Source organism: Caloenas nicobarica, chromosome 5, assembly GCF_036013445.1.
Source record: "Caloenas nicobarica isolate bCalNic1 chromosome 5, bCalNic1.hap1, whole genome shotgun sequence".
Lineage (NCBI taxonomy): Eukaryota > Metazoa > Chordata > Aves > Columbiformes > Columbidae > Caloenas > Caloenas nicobarica.
Window position 1 is genome coordinate 52,676,779 of NC_088249.1, and position 14,182 is coordinate 52,690,960.

The following is a 14,182-nucleotide window of genomic DNA, read 5'->3' on the forward strand; positions in this document are numbered from 1 at the left end:
GGCTCCAAAATACAATGGGGCATGGTCTTTGTGCACAGGAAATGGGACACCACTTCAAAAAGAGCAAAAAAACAAGGCAGCAAGTCAGGAGCACAGAAGGAACATCTGGAGGAAGGCTCCCGGTGTGGAAAGGCTGCAGGACTTGGCATGTTTGTGCACACCTTGCTTCAAAAGGCCCAGTAAAAAAAAAAAAAAAAGAAAAAAAAAAAGAAAAAGAAAAAAGAATTTACTTTTAAATGAAACTCACATCTGTGTATGCAGGGTCAGCAGCCCGCTTTAGTCTCTGTCTTTCCACTTTTGCTTTCATCTAAGTGATTTTTCTTATGCATTTATCCATCATTTTGAAAAATTCAAAGCCTCCCCCAGCTGTCATTGCAGTCAACTTGTCTTAGCAATGGCCAAATTAGTAAACTGCTAGAAAAATAAAAGATTATTAGGAAAAAAAGTGAAAAAATTGCTCACAATGCAGAAAAAGGTAGGTTTTTACAGAACTGGGACCCCAGTTTCCAGTGTAGGAAGGTTCCACTTTTTTACAAAGCATGTGCCTGTTAAGTGGATAACCACATCAAAAGAAGGTCCAGTGCATTAAAATACCATAATTTTAGGTCGCTGGCATTGTGACCATGATTTTAAAGCCTCTTTACCTTTACTGAGGCAGAAAGCAAAGGTGACTCTAACTGAATCCAATTTGGGCAACCAAGTTGAAACATGGGCAGTCTCCTACAAGGACACATCTCAGGAAAGAATGGAGAGCTTCAAGGAGCTCAGAGCAATGTGACCTGGGAAACACATGGCAATTGCTTATAAGCAAGTAGCACAGCCCTAATCCTAGTGCATGCCATGGCAGCTGGTCACTACTGTTACAAGTATACAGCACCAGTTTGCTTGGCAAAAAGAAAATATATGTACGTTGCCTTAGTTTTTAAATAAAAAGGGCTAACAGCTTAGGTGAAGAGCTGACAGCAGACTGCTAATTTCATTTCCAGTGCACTTGGGGAGAGAGGTAAGAGCCGTGATGCAGCCCTGCACCATACCCTGGCACCAAAGCTTGGGACAAGCATGGGAGGACGAGTGTCACAGGGAAGTTTGAGTACGTGTAGGTAGTCGGTGGCTTTGATAATTAAGGGCCGTGGCCCAGCTTTAGCTAACAGGAGCTCTGGGTGATTGCAGTTCAGGTGACTGCTGCTGTCTCTTTCCAAGCTGGGGCTGGTGGCCAGGAGAAACCTGCCACTGCCTTTAGTTTGGGTTTAGTTTAGTTTGCTTTAGTTATGTTACAAGTGAGAGCAAGAGAAGAGGGTTTTTTCTTGCAGCACACCACGTCACCATGCATGTGCCTTGGCAGTGTGTGACCTCCCAAATACAACTACCTTGGTTGCCATTAAAAAAGGTCATCAGGCACCAGCCCTTCATCACCCCCAAAACCCAAGAAATCTACAGGAACTTGATAATTTAAGAATCTGTCTCTCTTCTTAGAAAGCAGGGGAAAAGAACGCAGTGGGGAGTGTTAACGAGGGGGAGGTGATGGGAAATGCACCGAAATTCACTCACTGGAGCATAGGTCCTATGTGGCCATCGTCTTCTTCCCACACTCACCAGGGATGCTGGTACCACCCTTTGCTCCACCCCAAAGCAATTTTTGTTCTAGTAACAACGTTTCTTAAAGCCTACAAGGCAATTTGGCACAAAACAGGGGCTTCAGCCCTTTCCCAGGTAAAGGGAATAGCTTTGGGTCGTTGTGAAGGGATGCTTGTACATGTATGTGTTGCGTACGGGGATTTTTTTTTTTTTTTTTTTAACGGGCGTGGAATGTGGTGGCCACAATGAGGCTCAATGGATGGGCTGGTGACACCACCTTTTGCAGGTTAGGTCACTGGCCCTGCCACAGCACATATTCCTTAAGTGAGTGCTTCTTCCAGAGAAGGGATTTGATCATCATTTCAGAGTCTGAGACGTCATGTGTCCTGCTGCTGGCAACATCGGGTTGCCTTAGCTACGTGAGTCATGGTAACAGCACAGCAGCCACACAGACACTGCCAGGAGCAGCCCACCATCTGAGGTCAAGGCTGAGCATGGGCAGAGCTCACATGGAGGCAAAATGCAAAAAAATTGGGCTTTGGTGATTTATGTCCTCGGCAGCTCTCCCCACACCCCCATTGGCGGGACCTGCTAGATTTCCTGCAGGATTTAGCAAAGCATTTAGCTTGCCAAGGTCTCTGGCTGGCTCTGGCATTGCATCTCCCTCCCAAGAGATATGGGAGCTCCCACTGCAGCTATCAGCCATTGCAGGGCACCAGCTTTCCCGCTGCTGTCAGGTTTTTATTCCCGTTGTCACTCAGTAATCCTGGAGAAGAGCATCTCCTCTCCGAGGCGTCTGCCCCTGGAGAAGGACCCCTAATTTCTCTGGTATTACACTGGCATCTCAGCGGCAAAGTGGAGACTCAAGGCTGTATAACTTGTTTTATTATAATGATTTCCTTCAGTTTAAACATGACATCTGTAAGAAAAAAAACTGGTTTATGGAACTGGCATTGTAATCTTGCAAGCCGAAGTCAATTAGTAACACAGAAACATATGCTCTCTCATTGTAAATTGTTACCCTCCGAGTTTATAGTAGATCGTAGCTATATCCACAGGCACAAATAGCTACAACTCAGTATAGTGACCACCAGGTCTCCTAGGAAACTTGTATTCAAAAGAACTCTAAATAACCACGAGCAAAGGATGTGAGTTGCTATAGCAGAATGGTTGTGAGGAGCAGAGTTTTTTCCACACTTTTCACTTTTTTAAAAATTATTTTTTCACATTTTCATATTCCTTAAAATGTGTGGGGTTTTTATGATTAGACTATTCCAGAATATGTCTGAGAGGTTTTTAGTTATAGTTTCTTATTATTCTTTTCCTTCACAAGTGTTCTGGGACTAACTGGTACTGCCGGGTCGCCCCAAACCCCACAGGTCAGGTGGTAGGTGCCTGTCTCTCTGCAAGCAGGACTTCCCGGGGTGATATGGAACCCATCAGGGGCAGCCGTCTGAGACAGAGAGGCCCTGTGAGGGATGTTCAGGTCTTCCCATGGGCACAGAGGGAGGTCAGGTACTTCACTCCAAGATGGCCAAGTTCAGGTGAAGAAGTTCTTCTCTTAGGGGCAGCTCGCTTAGAAAGGTCTCAGCTAGAGAGACAAAGGCCACCAAGGCTGTTTGTTTAATGATTACAGCAAATGAAACGCAGCAAGGCTGGAGCTTTGGGGTTAATTTAAACAAGAGCAGCAGCGGAAGCATCTTGGGTCAATCTGTGAGAATTTTTTTCAAGCTGTACGCAAGCCCTGCATTAATCAGCAATATCACGTAGCCCCGCTTACTCAATTTACTAATATTTATCTGACTAAGACTCTTTTTTTCCCTAAGCAGCTTGAAATGTCTCATCACACTGACTCAGTGTGTTATCATTACGTGTTGTAAACTGCTGCATGGAGTCATGGAGCAGGCGTGAGGGGCTGGGAAAAAAAGATGTCATTTCCAGTAATCCAGACATTGGTTGTGCAGACAGTCAAATAAGGGTAGGTATGTGCCAACTCAAACCTGCTTAGGAGGACTTCAGGCACCGAACTTCAATACTGAGATTGAAAATTGAGGGGGCGATGGTGTGTGTGGGTGTTTTGCTTTGTCTCTCCCCAGCAGCCTGGGCATGGCTGTGTGTGTAGTATGTTCCCCGGCCCTGGACATCAGGTAGGTATGTAGTTTGGTTACAAAAGAAAAAAAAAAAAATTAAAAAAAAAAGGCTTGTGTTATTCGATCTTCCGATCTCTCAAGCCATTGGTCATACAGTTCCCTGCTCTGATCCTCCACCTAATACATCTAATACATTAATCTTTGATTTTCTTGGTTTATGGCAGAATAGCGATAGATGGAAAGTTGCCGCAAGGCCCGTGAGTGGTTGGGCACAGCTTGTTTTCCTTCTCAGAGGCACCTGCACAAGGAGACTGTTGATCCAACAGGTTGGTTTTGGTCTAGGGCTGTCTAAACACTGGCAGACATGGATTTAGCCTGTTCTCATGACCATCCTCATGAAGCAGGTTGCTGAGCATCACAGAGGGATCCATTAATACCTTGAGACGTATACCAGCAGGAAAGAAAGAGCCCCATTGTGTGGCTGCTGAGGGACCCGTGGTGACTCAGTACTTCCCCTTTAATAAAGACTTCTGCCAAGAGCATGGGAAGACCAGCAGCTTGCAAGCGCTGCCCTGAACTATGCAGTTATTTACTGGCCCCTTTGAATGCCATGAACATTTTTTCATGTCTAATGAGCTCAGGAGATGGTTTAGGCTATAGTTCACGATTCTAAAATGATAGAAAATCCTCCCTCCAAAACGTTCAATTTCCCAGACCAAGTCTGTGAAAGTTAAACACTTGGGATATCTTTATTTTGCAGCAGTGGTAATATAGGTCTGAGACCTTGGCCTTGACTGATGCTGATGTGCTCTTTGCATATGAAGTCTCTGGTGATTACAGCTCATACCATTCAGCCTGACATTTCTTGCCTGCTACTGGACAGCCTTTTATTACCCTGGTGTGCTACAGCAATAACATTTACCAGAGATTATGAAGGGCCAGGCCTTGTAGTAGCATGCTGACACCACACACCGAGCTGAAGGTCACCACTCCAGATAACCTGCCCTTTTGAAATCTGCAGAGATCTGTAAAGTGGCTGTTAACCATCTTTTCCCATTTTTATGTAGGTGTGGGGACTCCGGCAGGTCCAGCGCTGACAAGCGCACACAAGCGGGGTGTCGTGCGTCACGTCCGAGCGCATCGCTGGGCTGTGCTGTCTGGCGTCAGTGTGGCGTGTGTCCCAGCTGTCCCACCAGCAGGTGACTGAGGTCCCTGCTTGACACATCCTCCTGGCCCTGCTTTCTGCTTCTCTCCGTTTTTCTTTTGAACTAACAGTGTGTAAATGTTAGGAGTAAACACTGAAAGCCATTGCAGGACCACCTAACCACAACATCAGCAAACTTGAGGGAGAAGATGACATCATGGTACTGTCCAGATTTGAGATGTTTCCTGTCTCCAGGCGGGCTGGAGAGCTATCACAAACAAAAGCCTCCAGTGCATCACCCCCAGCAGTGGCCAGGGAAGAGCATTCTTTCCCTCCTGGGCAGCCGGTGTGCATGGGAGGACAGGTGGTAGTGCTGATGTCATGTTTCATATTGCCCTTTGGCCATCGAATTTTCTTTATGAAGCCAGGACACTGTGTTGTGACAGGCATGAAGGGAAGCCGGTTTTGGCACCAGCTGTCCTCTCCCAAGGCTTTCCACCTCCTTGCCAATGGTTGCACTGCTGTGACCTTCCCCTGCTACCGTTACCCTGCTGCTCCCCCCTAAATCTGCACCCACGGCCAGCTCTCCACCAGTGCAGCCAGCAGGAGCTGGAGATGCCACGTTTCCTTGCTGGAGGGAAACAGGTGTCCGATACAGTGGATGTAAAAAAAAAAAAAACCACTTCTCTTCATTCATCAGCTTCAAGTGCTTCAAATAAATCCAAAAAACATGGGAGGGAAAAAGAAATCCTAAAACTATGGGATGAAAAAGAGAAGGGGCATCAGCAATGTGTATTTTTCCTGTTACGATTGACTTTCCCAAATCTAACCTGTCACTGATTTATTTCCTCACTCCAACAACCAAATAAAAGGGTATGGGGTGAGTTCAACAGCCCTGAGCCATAGAATTTGGTGTGTATAAACTCCAGGTGCCACTAAATTTGTACCCGCCCTTTGCCTTTTGGGTCGCATGGCAGGGATTAGTGGCAGACTGCTTGCTCCGTGGTGCCCAAGCTAATATTTGTTGATGGGGCTAAAATGCGAAGCCAAACTTTCTTTTTTCCTGCCGGTTACTCAGCCTACCTCATGTTCGAACACCTGGCCCCACCTCGGCAAATATTTGCAATAAGTAGCCGAGGGCATGTCCCAGCCTCGGGTCCTGTGCAGGGGCAGCTGTTCTGCTGTCGCTCGGACTGGGCTGAGGGCTGGGGCTGGGGAAGCAGCGAGCATCAGCATCACTGTTATTCTCCTCCTGATGGTCCCCAAGATGCTCGGCTAAACCAGGAGATGGGAAAGGGAAATCCTAAATCATAAAAAAAATGAGGATTTGATTTTTTTTTTTCCCACTCTGTTAAAGAAACCAGTATTTGGTGGAAGGGAGAACCAGGTTTGCAGAAATCTCTGCATGTTTTGTGCAGAGAGCAGAAGCCAGCACTTCTGGAGGTGGGCATGAGCCTGGTGGCCCAGCGGTCCAGTGGCCCAGTGGCCCAGGGGCAGCCTGTGCTGGTGCTGCTGGAGGCACCGGTGACTGCAGCCTTTACGAGCGGAAAACAAGATGAAGCAACAAAGTTTGTGATAAAGCAGGGAGGCAGTTAAGGGGAGGAAATGAGGGTGTTTGGCACATAGCCTTGGCCAGGCTCTGCTTTCTGGGGACGAGCCAAAAATAAATTTCCCTGGAGTTAGGGCAGCCAGCACCCAGGTTAAAGTCCCTGTGTGATGTAGGGGGAGCAGCCAGGGCACACACAGGATGCTGGGGGCACAGAGGTGTATCCCCTGGCCAAGGGTGTCACACTGATTTAGGGGGGCGGTGTCCTCAGCAGCCTGGCACCCACACTATCCCCTTCGTGTGCCCTCCGTCGGCTCAGTGAGACTCCAGCCGAGTGCCTGGTACAGCTGCGGAGGGAAAAGTTATTTTCATTGAGCTGAAAACACAGAAACCCTCCTAGTGCTGTGTGATAGCTTAAAACACAGAATCCCCCTGAATGTAGTGTAATCTCTGAGTGCTCAGTGCACCAAATGTCATAAAATCTTAGCCCTTAATCCCAAATTACTAGTGTCCTTCAGAAGAAGGTTCCCTTCTGCGAGCAAAGACAGGTAGCACTGACTGGCATTTACCACCCTGGAGTAGGTTTATCTGAGCTTTTCTGGAGGTGTCGTAAGCACAGGGGTTGCTACAGCAGGGATAAAACGCTTTGAATTCCTTGTTTCCTCAATATATTTAGTCCTGCTGGCTGGTCAGCCTTCAAAGCAGTGAAATAACCTCCAAAAGGAGCAAAATGAGTTAAATGCCTTGGCAGGCAGCCAGGATGACTGAGTCATTCTTCCAGCCTTACTGGAGCGGGAGTCAAAGTCATGGATCCGGAGACATTTCCCATAACTGGAGCTGGACACCTTCCCCGTAATTGGGAACCCTTGGCCAGAACCGCGGGATCCAGGGCTGCAGCAAAGGCTGCAGTAGGCTGCAAGTGACCGGCGTGGGCACAGGCAGGGCAGCTCCAGAAGGGAGATGCGCATCCATGAACACGGGTGCTTTGCAGAAACAAACCAATGACCAGAAATAGCAAATCACACATTTGCCCAAAACAGTGGCAGACAAGGCTGGAGTTTCTGACGTGGACACTGCCAGCCCGGTTTCATTGCCAAAGTCTTTCTAAAAGCCTCTTTGGGCTTACACGGGCACATTTCCACCCTTAGCTTTTCTTATGAGACCCTGAAGTGAGAAGATATGTGAGAGCAGGAGAAGAAATGTTGAATTTCAGAGACTCCATCTCCTTTCTCCCTTCTCCTCCTCCAGCCATGGAGGAGGGTTGTGGCAGTGCCTGTTTGTCTGGCCGTTTCCAGGATCACTCATTCCCCAATACCAACCTTCCCTTCCAGATGGGGCTTTATCTTCAGCCACTCCAGCAATGCGTGACAACAGCCAAGTGCCTTGTATGGGGCTGTGCAGTTGCTTCACCACCCACAGCTTATTTAACCACACTATTGGTGCTGCTTGGCTCACGGCACCACCAAAACCCATCATTATTGGAAGTTACTGGGAAACAGGTGATGGAAGAAGAAAGCTGGGCGGTTGCCCCTGGCATCGCTTGGGTTGGTTCCCCAGGTAGACCTCTCCCTGGCAATGGGACTTTTGGCTCTGGCTGCCCTCTGAGCACATTTTTTTGCAGCACACCCAGCCCAGCCTCACCTGCTTGCACGGCTTGTGGCTGATAAGAGAAGGAGCTAGACCTTTATCTTTGGTGATTCATAGCTGCTTCTGCTTCACTTGGGCGTGAAGGGCTGGTTGCCTCCTCCATGGAAAAGCTCCTAAGTGTTGACCAGGGGCAGGAGAAGCACAGCCATGCCTGCACCCAGAAATCCCCTTTAGCCATGGCCGTTCAATCACTTGTCGCCCTGCAGTGCTTCTCTCGCTGCTTCTGCTGCTCCTCTCATGGTGTAACACCAGGCTATAACAGTAGTGCCAGGGAGCAGTTTGCTTTACTCCTGCTCAGAACTCAATGGTGATTGCATTGGCGTGATTATTCATTAAAAATAAAAATCCTCTGTGTGCCACAGGCCATCACCAAGTGACCGAGGTCTTGGGTGGCCAAAATCATCACATCTTTCCCAAACCATGAAAGGCATCTCTGGGTGTCCCAGTGATGTGGAGCAGCTCATCCCCACACTCCTGCCAGTTTGGGAATGGGGACACCCAGATATGCTACCTTGTTGTGTGGCACTGGGAACTTTGGGTGTTGCCCAGTGGAGGGAAGGTAGGTCCTGAGGTTGGAGATAGGATGCTTGGGAGCACCTTGGCCCCCAGGATGTGTGGGGTGTTGTGTTGCCATGGAGGAGAAACACCCTCCCAGCAGCGGCATCTTCCCGGTGAGCTACTGGCCCATGATGGGCGGAAGGGAGGGAGATTTATATTTCCCCCCCAGGTTTCTTACAGCCTTGTCTTCTCCCTAAGGCTATTTATTTATGTGTGTGTACACATTGCATATGTGCAGAGACCAGCGCTGTACACATGGAGTCCTAAGGGAGCCTGGGACCCCCTCGTCTACCCATGGCTACACCAGCATGCTGGCCAGAGGTGATGACCATGCCAGGATGAGGATGGGGCTACCCTGAGGGAAGGGTGGCTGCTCAGCATCGCTGACACACAGCACCCTGCTCCCCAGCCTGAAATGCAGGAGGGTGGTTTGCTTTCCATCCCCCACAAGCAGTTGCCGCAAGTCATCTTGAATCATAAGTGATTTCTCAGCTGACAGCAATGAGGGAAGAAGGGAGAAAAGGCCTTAAATTCGTGAGAAAGTTGGGCACTGGGATGGTGATGCAGTCATCCCTGCAGGAGCAGGACTGCACTTCTCTGGGAGACCAACAGGTTGTTGGTCATGGCAAAAAAGACCCCTCCAAAAAATCAGGCTGTGATTACAGGTTGCTGCAGGCATCAAGGCCAATGAGCTTCTCTTGAGCATCTGGGACCCCAGGGCAAAGGGAGGGGAAGGCAGGGAGGAGGTTTGTGTTCATGGGGGGCTGGCGGGGAGCCTGGAGCGGGATCTCGGTCCTGATCTTCAAAGAGAGGAGGCTGCTGGCTCGGCACTGTACTGCTGGACCCAGCCCAGCTCTTGCATGTTGCTCCCACCCGAGTGTTTAAATAAGCAGGTTTCACTTCTCTTTGGTTGAAGGCAACCTTGTTCTCCCATCTGGCACAGGGCTGGGGCGGCCGGTTGGCAGCAGTGGGGTGACTCAGCCTGCCCACGCACAGGCTGCCGTACAGCCCCGGCTATATTTGCCAAGCAGGTGAATCAATCATTGCACAGAAAGACCTTGGACCTTTCCTCCTTTCCCTTTTTTTTTTTTTTTTCCATTTTTTTCCCCTTCCCCACCCTGGAGCCACACTCCTGTGAGAGGCTCTGGCTGGCTGGCAGCACCAGCTCCCTTCTTGCCTGAAGCTGGTGCTCTGCAGCCAGCGACGTGTTGGCCACCAAGCTGGGTTGCCGCAGCAGACAGCTCGGTGGTCCCAGGGCCCCCTGCCCCAGCCATCCGACGGCAAGCCCAGCAGCACCGCCAGGGCTGGAGGAAACACCGAGGGCGCAGTGCAGCCACAAAGCCGCTGGGTTCTTTTCTTAATTATTTTTTTATCTCTGGTAGGAGGAAGTTGTAAAGCGATTACGTCTCATTGAAACAGGAGGAGGGAGGATATCCCAGCTCACGGGACCGAGTCAAGGCCAAAGCTCTGGCCTCCTGGCTGCCAGAGAGAGCAATAAAGTGCAGAAGCAACGTGGGACTAAGCTGGCAGTTTGGTCCCTGCAATTATCACTGTTTCCCAAGGGAGATTTTACCACATGCCTCCATTTATCCCTCCCTAGTCACGCATTAGGATAGACATACAAGGTGGTGCCTACAGGAAAATTGCACACATGGGCTGAGTGGGTTAGTCTCACCTTTGTGCTCACTGTGCAGGGTCATGGGGAGGGTGTCTCTATCAGAGTACAGCTGCCTCCTGCATGGCATAAAATAAAATAATAAAATAAAATGAAATAAAATAAAATGAAATAAAGTAAAATAAAATAAAATAAAATAAAATAAAATAAAATAAAATAAAATAAAATAAAATAAAATAAAATAAAATAAAATAAAATTGTTGAGCTCCTAACTGTGGCTCTGCTTTTGCTTTCAGACACCCATCCCATCCCATCCCAGCAGCTCCTCCCCCTGCCAACAACCACCCAACATTTTATCCAGAAGGCATTTCTGCTGGTGCAGTGTGTCGGGAGGGCTTGGTTTGGCTTTGGAGGGTTTTCGGGGTTGGGGTTTTTGTAGGCTGTTCGCTGTCCCTTTGATGTGCTGGCTCTGACACCAAAAACCTGATTGCAGTTTGCCCAGGGGTGCTGGGGCAGGATCTGAAAGCGCCAGAAGCATGGCCAGGAGGCAGCCGACTTCGATCTGCTCGCACCAGTCACCCCAGAGCCCCCCACAAAGCCCTGTCCACCCAGGGTTCCATGTGGGAGCCCCCCAAACCCTTCTGCACACCATGCCCAGAGGTCTCTCATGGTGCCACCAACACACTCAAAGGGGGCCAGTCCTTCCCTCCCCTGCGCTGCCACCCCTTTTAATTAAAAATTGAAATAGTGTAATTGCCTCTTCATTAAAGCCAATTAAAGCCCGGCTGATGAGGGAGGAGGCGGCACATTTTGCAACTTGCCGTGGAGATGAGAAAGCACACACCGCAATTATGGTATCTGTTTGCTTTGCCTTCACCCAACGTCTTAATCAGGGTTGGCTTTGAAATCGGACCCCAGGTGAAACAGCGCTGGTGCGTTCCTTGCACCCAGCAAACCCCGCGTACTGGTCGGGCCAGCTGCTGGGAGAGGCTGCAGCGTGCCACAGTGGGAAAGGGAGGCCAGGCTGCCTTCTCTGCCTCCTCCTCCTCCCACCCCGCGCCTGCAGACGAGGCCAAGTGCCGAGGATGGATGCTCAGGAGGATGAGGGATGCAGATGAAGACTCCTCCATGCTCGGCCAAGGAGCCCCCCATGCTGGGGGCTCGCTGGGCTGGTGCCTGCAGCTCTGCCTTTTCGTCTCCATCTTTCAGGGATGCTTCAAAGCTGCCGGCAGCTCTTTGCCGGGGTCAGGAACACCCACACGGGTGGTCCCCACCCCTGCTAGGTTTTAGGAACCGCGGTGGCTTCACCCCGCCAGGTGGGGATGTGTGTTCAGAGGGCTCTTCATTTGCTGTCCCCAGCCAGAACAGTAAGGAGTTCACAGGAGTTACAGTCCCAGACAAAACAGGGTATTTGCAGCCTCTTCAGCCTCACTGAGGTTAAAAGGACTGAAACCCCTGGTCCCCCTAAGGCACAAGATGAAGCTGGGGCAGTGGGAGTGAGGGCACTATGCCCTCTTCTCCTTGGCCGGGAGATCCCAACACAAGCCAAGCCATCTCTGTGACCGCCGGAGTTTCCAGTCACAGAAGCTCTGCCAAGCCCGCAAGTGCAGAGCCAAATACATGTGCAGTGCTGCAGCGCTGCTGCTCAAGATGCCGGCTCGGTGATTTACCCTTTTGCTGCCTGCCTTTGAAACACCTGAGCAAGCAGGTCTTGTGAACACTTTGATGCATACAACGCACTTGCCTGTGTTTTGACCTGAACCATGCTTATTAACCTCTTTTTTTTTGGTATAATAACAGTCCAGTGTTCTTTGTAGGCAATCTGTCTTCAAAGATCTCCTTTTTGATCTTTTCATAGGCTAAGCAACAATTCATCCTATATAAATGTCAGATTGAAAGTACATAATTTGTTTTTCCCTGCTTTTTTGAAGCGGCAAGAGATTAAACGACTTAGGGGAATGTCAGCAGCAGTTATATCTTAATTGGTTTTTCTCTGCATCAAAACGCCTTGAACTATTCACTTGTGTGCAGGAGCACTACGTGATCTTTACAGCAAGTGCTTTAACTCCCCGAACAAGTTATATCCCATAGTCAACTTCAGGAGTTTGCTTTGGTAGTGGGTCTGGTACTAATTTTGTACCCAGCCTCCCTTCTCTCAAGCTATTTCTGATCAGGCGAATAAGAGTTTTAAATGTGCCCTAAGTCAGAATCATGAAAAGAAAGAAAGAAGACCAGATAATTGGGTGAAATAAAAAATAATATTAAAGAAAGGAAAAAAAAAATCCCAAACCCCTCCTAAGTGTGACATGACCACTTTTGTCAAGTAGGTGTTAATGCTAAAACACTGAGGCAAGTTCCTCCTTTGCTCCTAAAAGGTGGGTGCATTTCGTCTCAATAACCGCCAGAGTGAATTTGCTTTATGAAAAGATCAGTTTATCAGCTCACGAGGAATATCTGCATGGTGCAAAGATTTGCATCAGTGATAGACCAATAGTCCTTCTTTTCCAGTATCATCCTATGCTGTTTGGTTTGTACCCCAAGCAGGTGCAAATTATTATTTTATGGTTTGTTTTTTTTTTCCTCCACTTTGGGTCATGTTGCATAATGACTAAATTCCTTTCTGTATCATTTCCCTTCTCTCCAGCCCCTTTGTTAAGCTGGGATGGGTCTGGTACGGGTTATGTTTAAGTTGCACATGCTAGGGGGCAAGAAGCAAGGCAGGAGCGAGTCAGCGAGAGGCCACTGCGCTGCTGCTGCTGACTCCTTTGGGAAAGGAAAATTTGCTAGGAGGCGATTTTTTTTTTTTTCTTTCCCAGTGTGGGTCTGTTACCAGGAAAGCTTGTACAAGCCAGGAGGCTGTGCAGAGCTGCGCTGGCAACTGGAGCACACGCTCACTGGGTTGTATTAACCTGGTTTGGCATCCCCACAAGGTGCCCGGATTCCCACGGTAAAAACCAGAGGGTAAGGCGGCTTGTGCAAGAGGCTTGCTTGCTGCTGGGTGGAGCGTGCATTTTGCTTGTGTAATGGCAAGGTGAACAAGCAGAGAGGAAAGCCAGTCTGGAAACAAAAACTGGCACTTGGCAAGCAGTTCAGCCTTCATTCATACGATGCTTCATGAACAGCGTACAGGCTTGGATTTTTTTTTTTTTTTTTTAATGCTCGTCAAACCAGTGTGATTTACAGCATTTATTGTTCGGGTTTCCTGGCCCGTGAGAGACTGGAGGTATTTAGGACAGCAATATGAGCATATGGAAAAAAATAGCTCTGCCTGCCATTAGTGTGATGGCTATAAACCATTTGGGAAAGGGAGGATGAGGGTTCTTCCATGCGCAGGTGACAGCTACAGTGACAAGAGCTGTTTGCACACCGACTGTAGTGAAAAACATGGGCAAAAAAAAGGTAGAAAATGTGAGGACCGCAGCTTCAGGGAAGGAGGCCTGAACAGACACTATACTGACAAAAAATCAGTGCCTTCCAGACTTTATTTGGGAAATAATAGAGATATTTATTTATAAAGAAGCATGAATGCAGCACGCTTTTTTTTTTAATAGATTGCCATTTGCAATAAGCTATCAAGAGGTGATTTGGAGCAGCCCAAATAAACTTTATGTTTTTCCAGAAGCCACATATTGGTGGACATAAAAAGCCGTGGGACCAGGTGAAGTTTAGCACATAACACTTGCTCCAGCAGCAGGAGCAGCAGGTCTCGCACCCAGCTGCATCATCTACTACTCGTGCCTTTAAGCTCAACTAGAAATGATGTTTCTTCCATTTTCTGGTTGAGCTATAATTGTTTCCAAAAGAGGTCAAGCTAAGATGCTTGAGAAGAAGGCGCAAATTTCAAGCATGAGTTCATAAGGTTATGTGCTACCTCAGTGTAACACAGCCAGCTGGAGCATGTCTCGCGTCTTAGAGTCACCTCCCGAATCGCCGAGCTCACAGGAACAAGTGATTTCCTCGTGCCATTACTGGTCTGACCTCTTCTTACGTGTTCCTCTCCAGCGTGG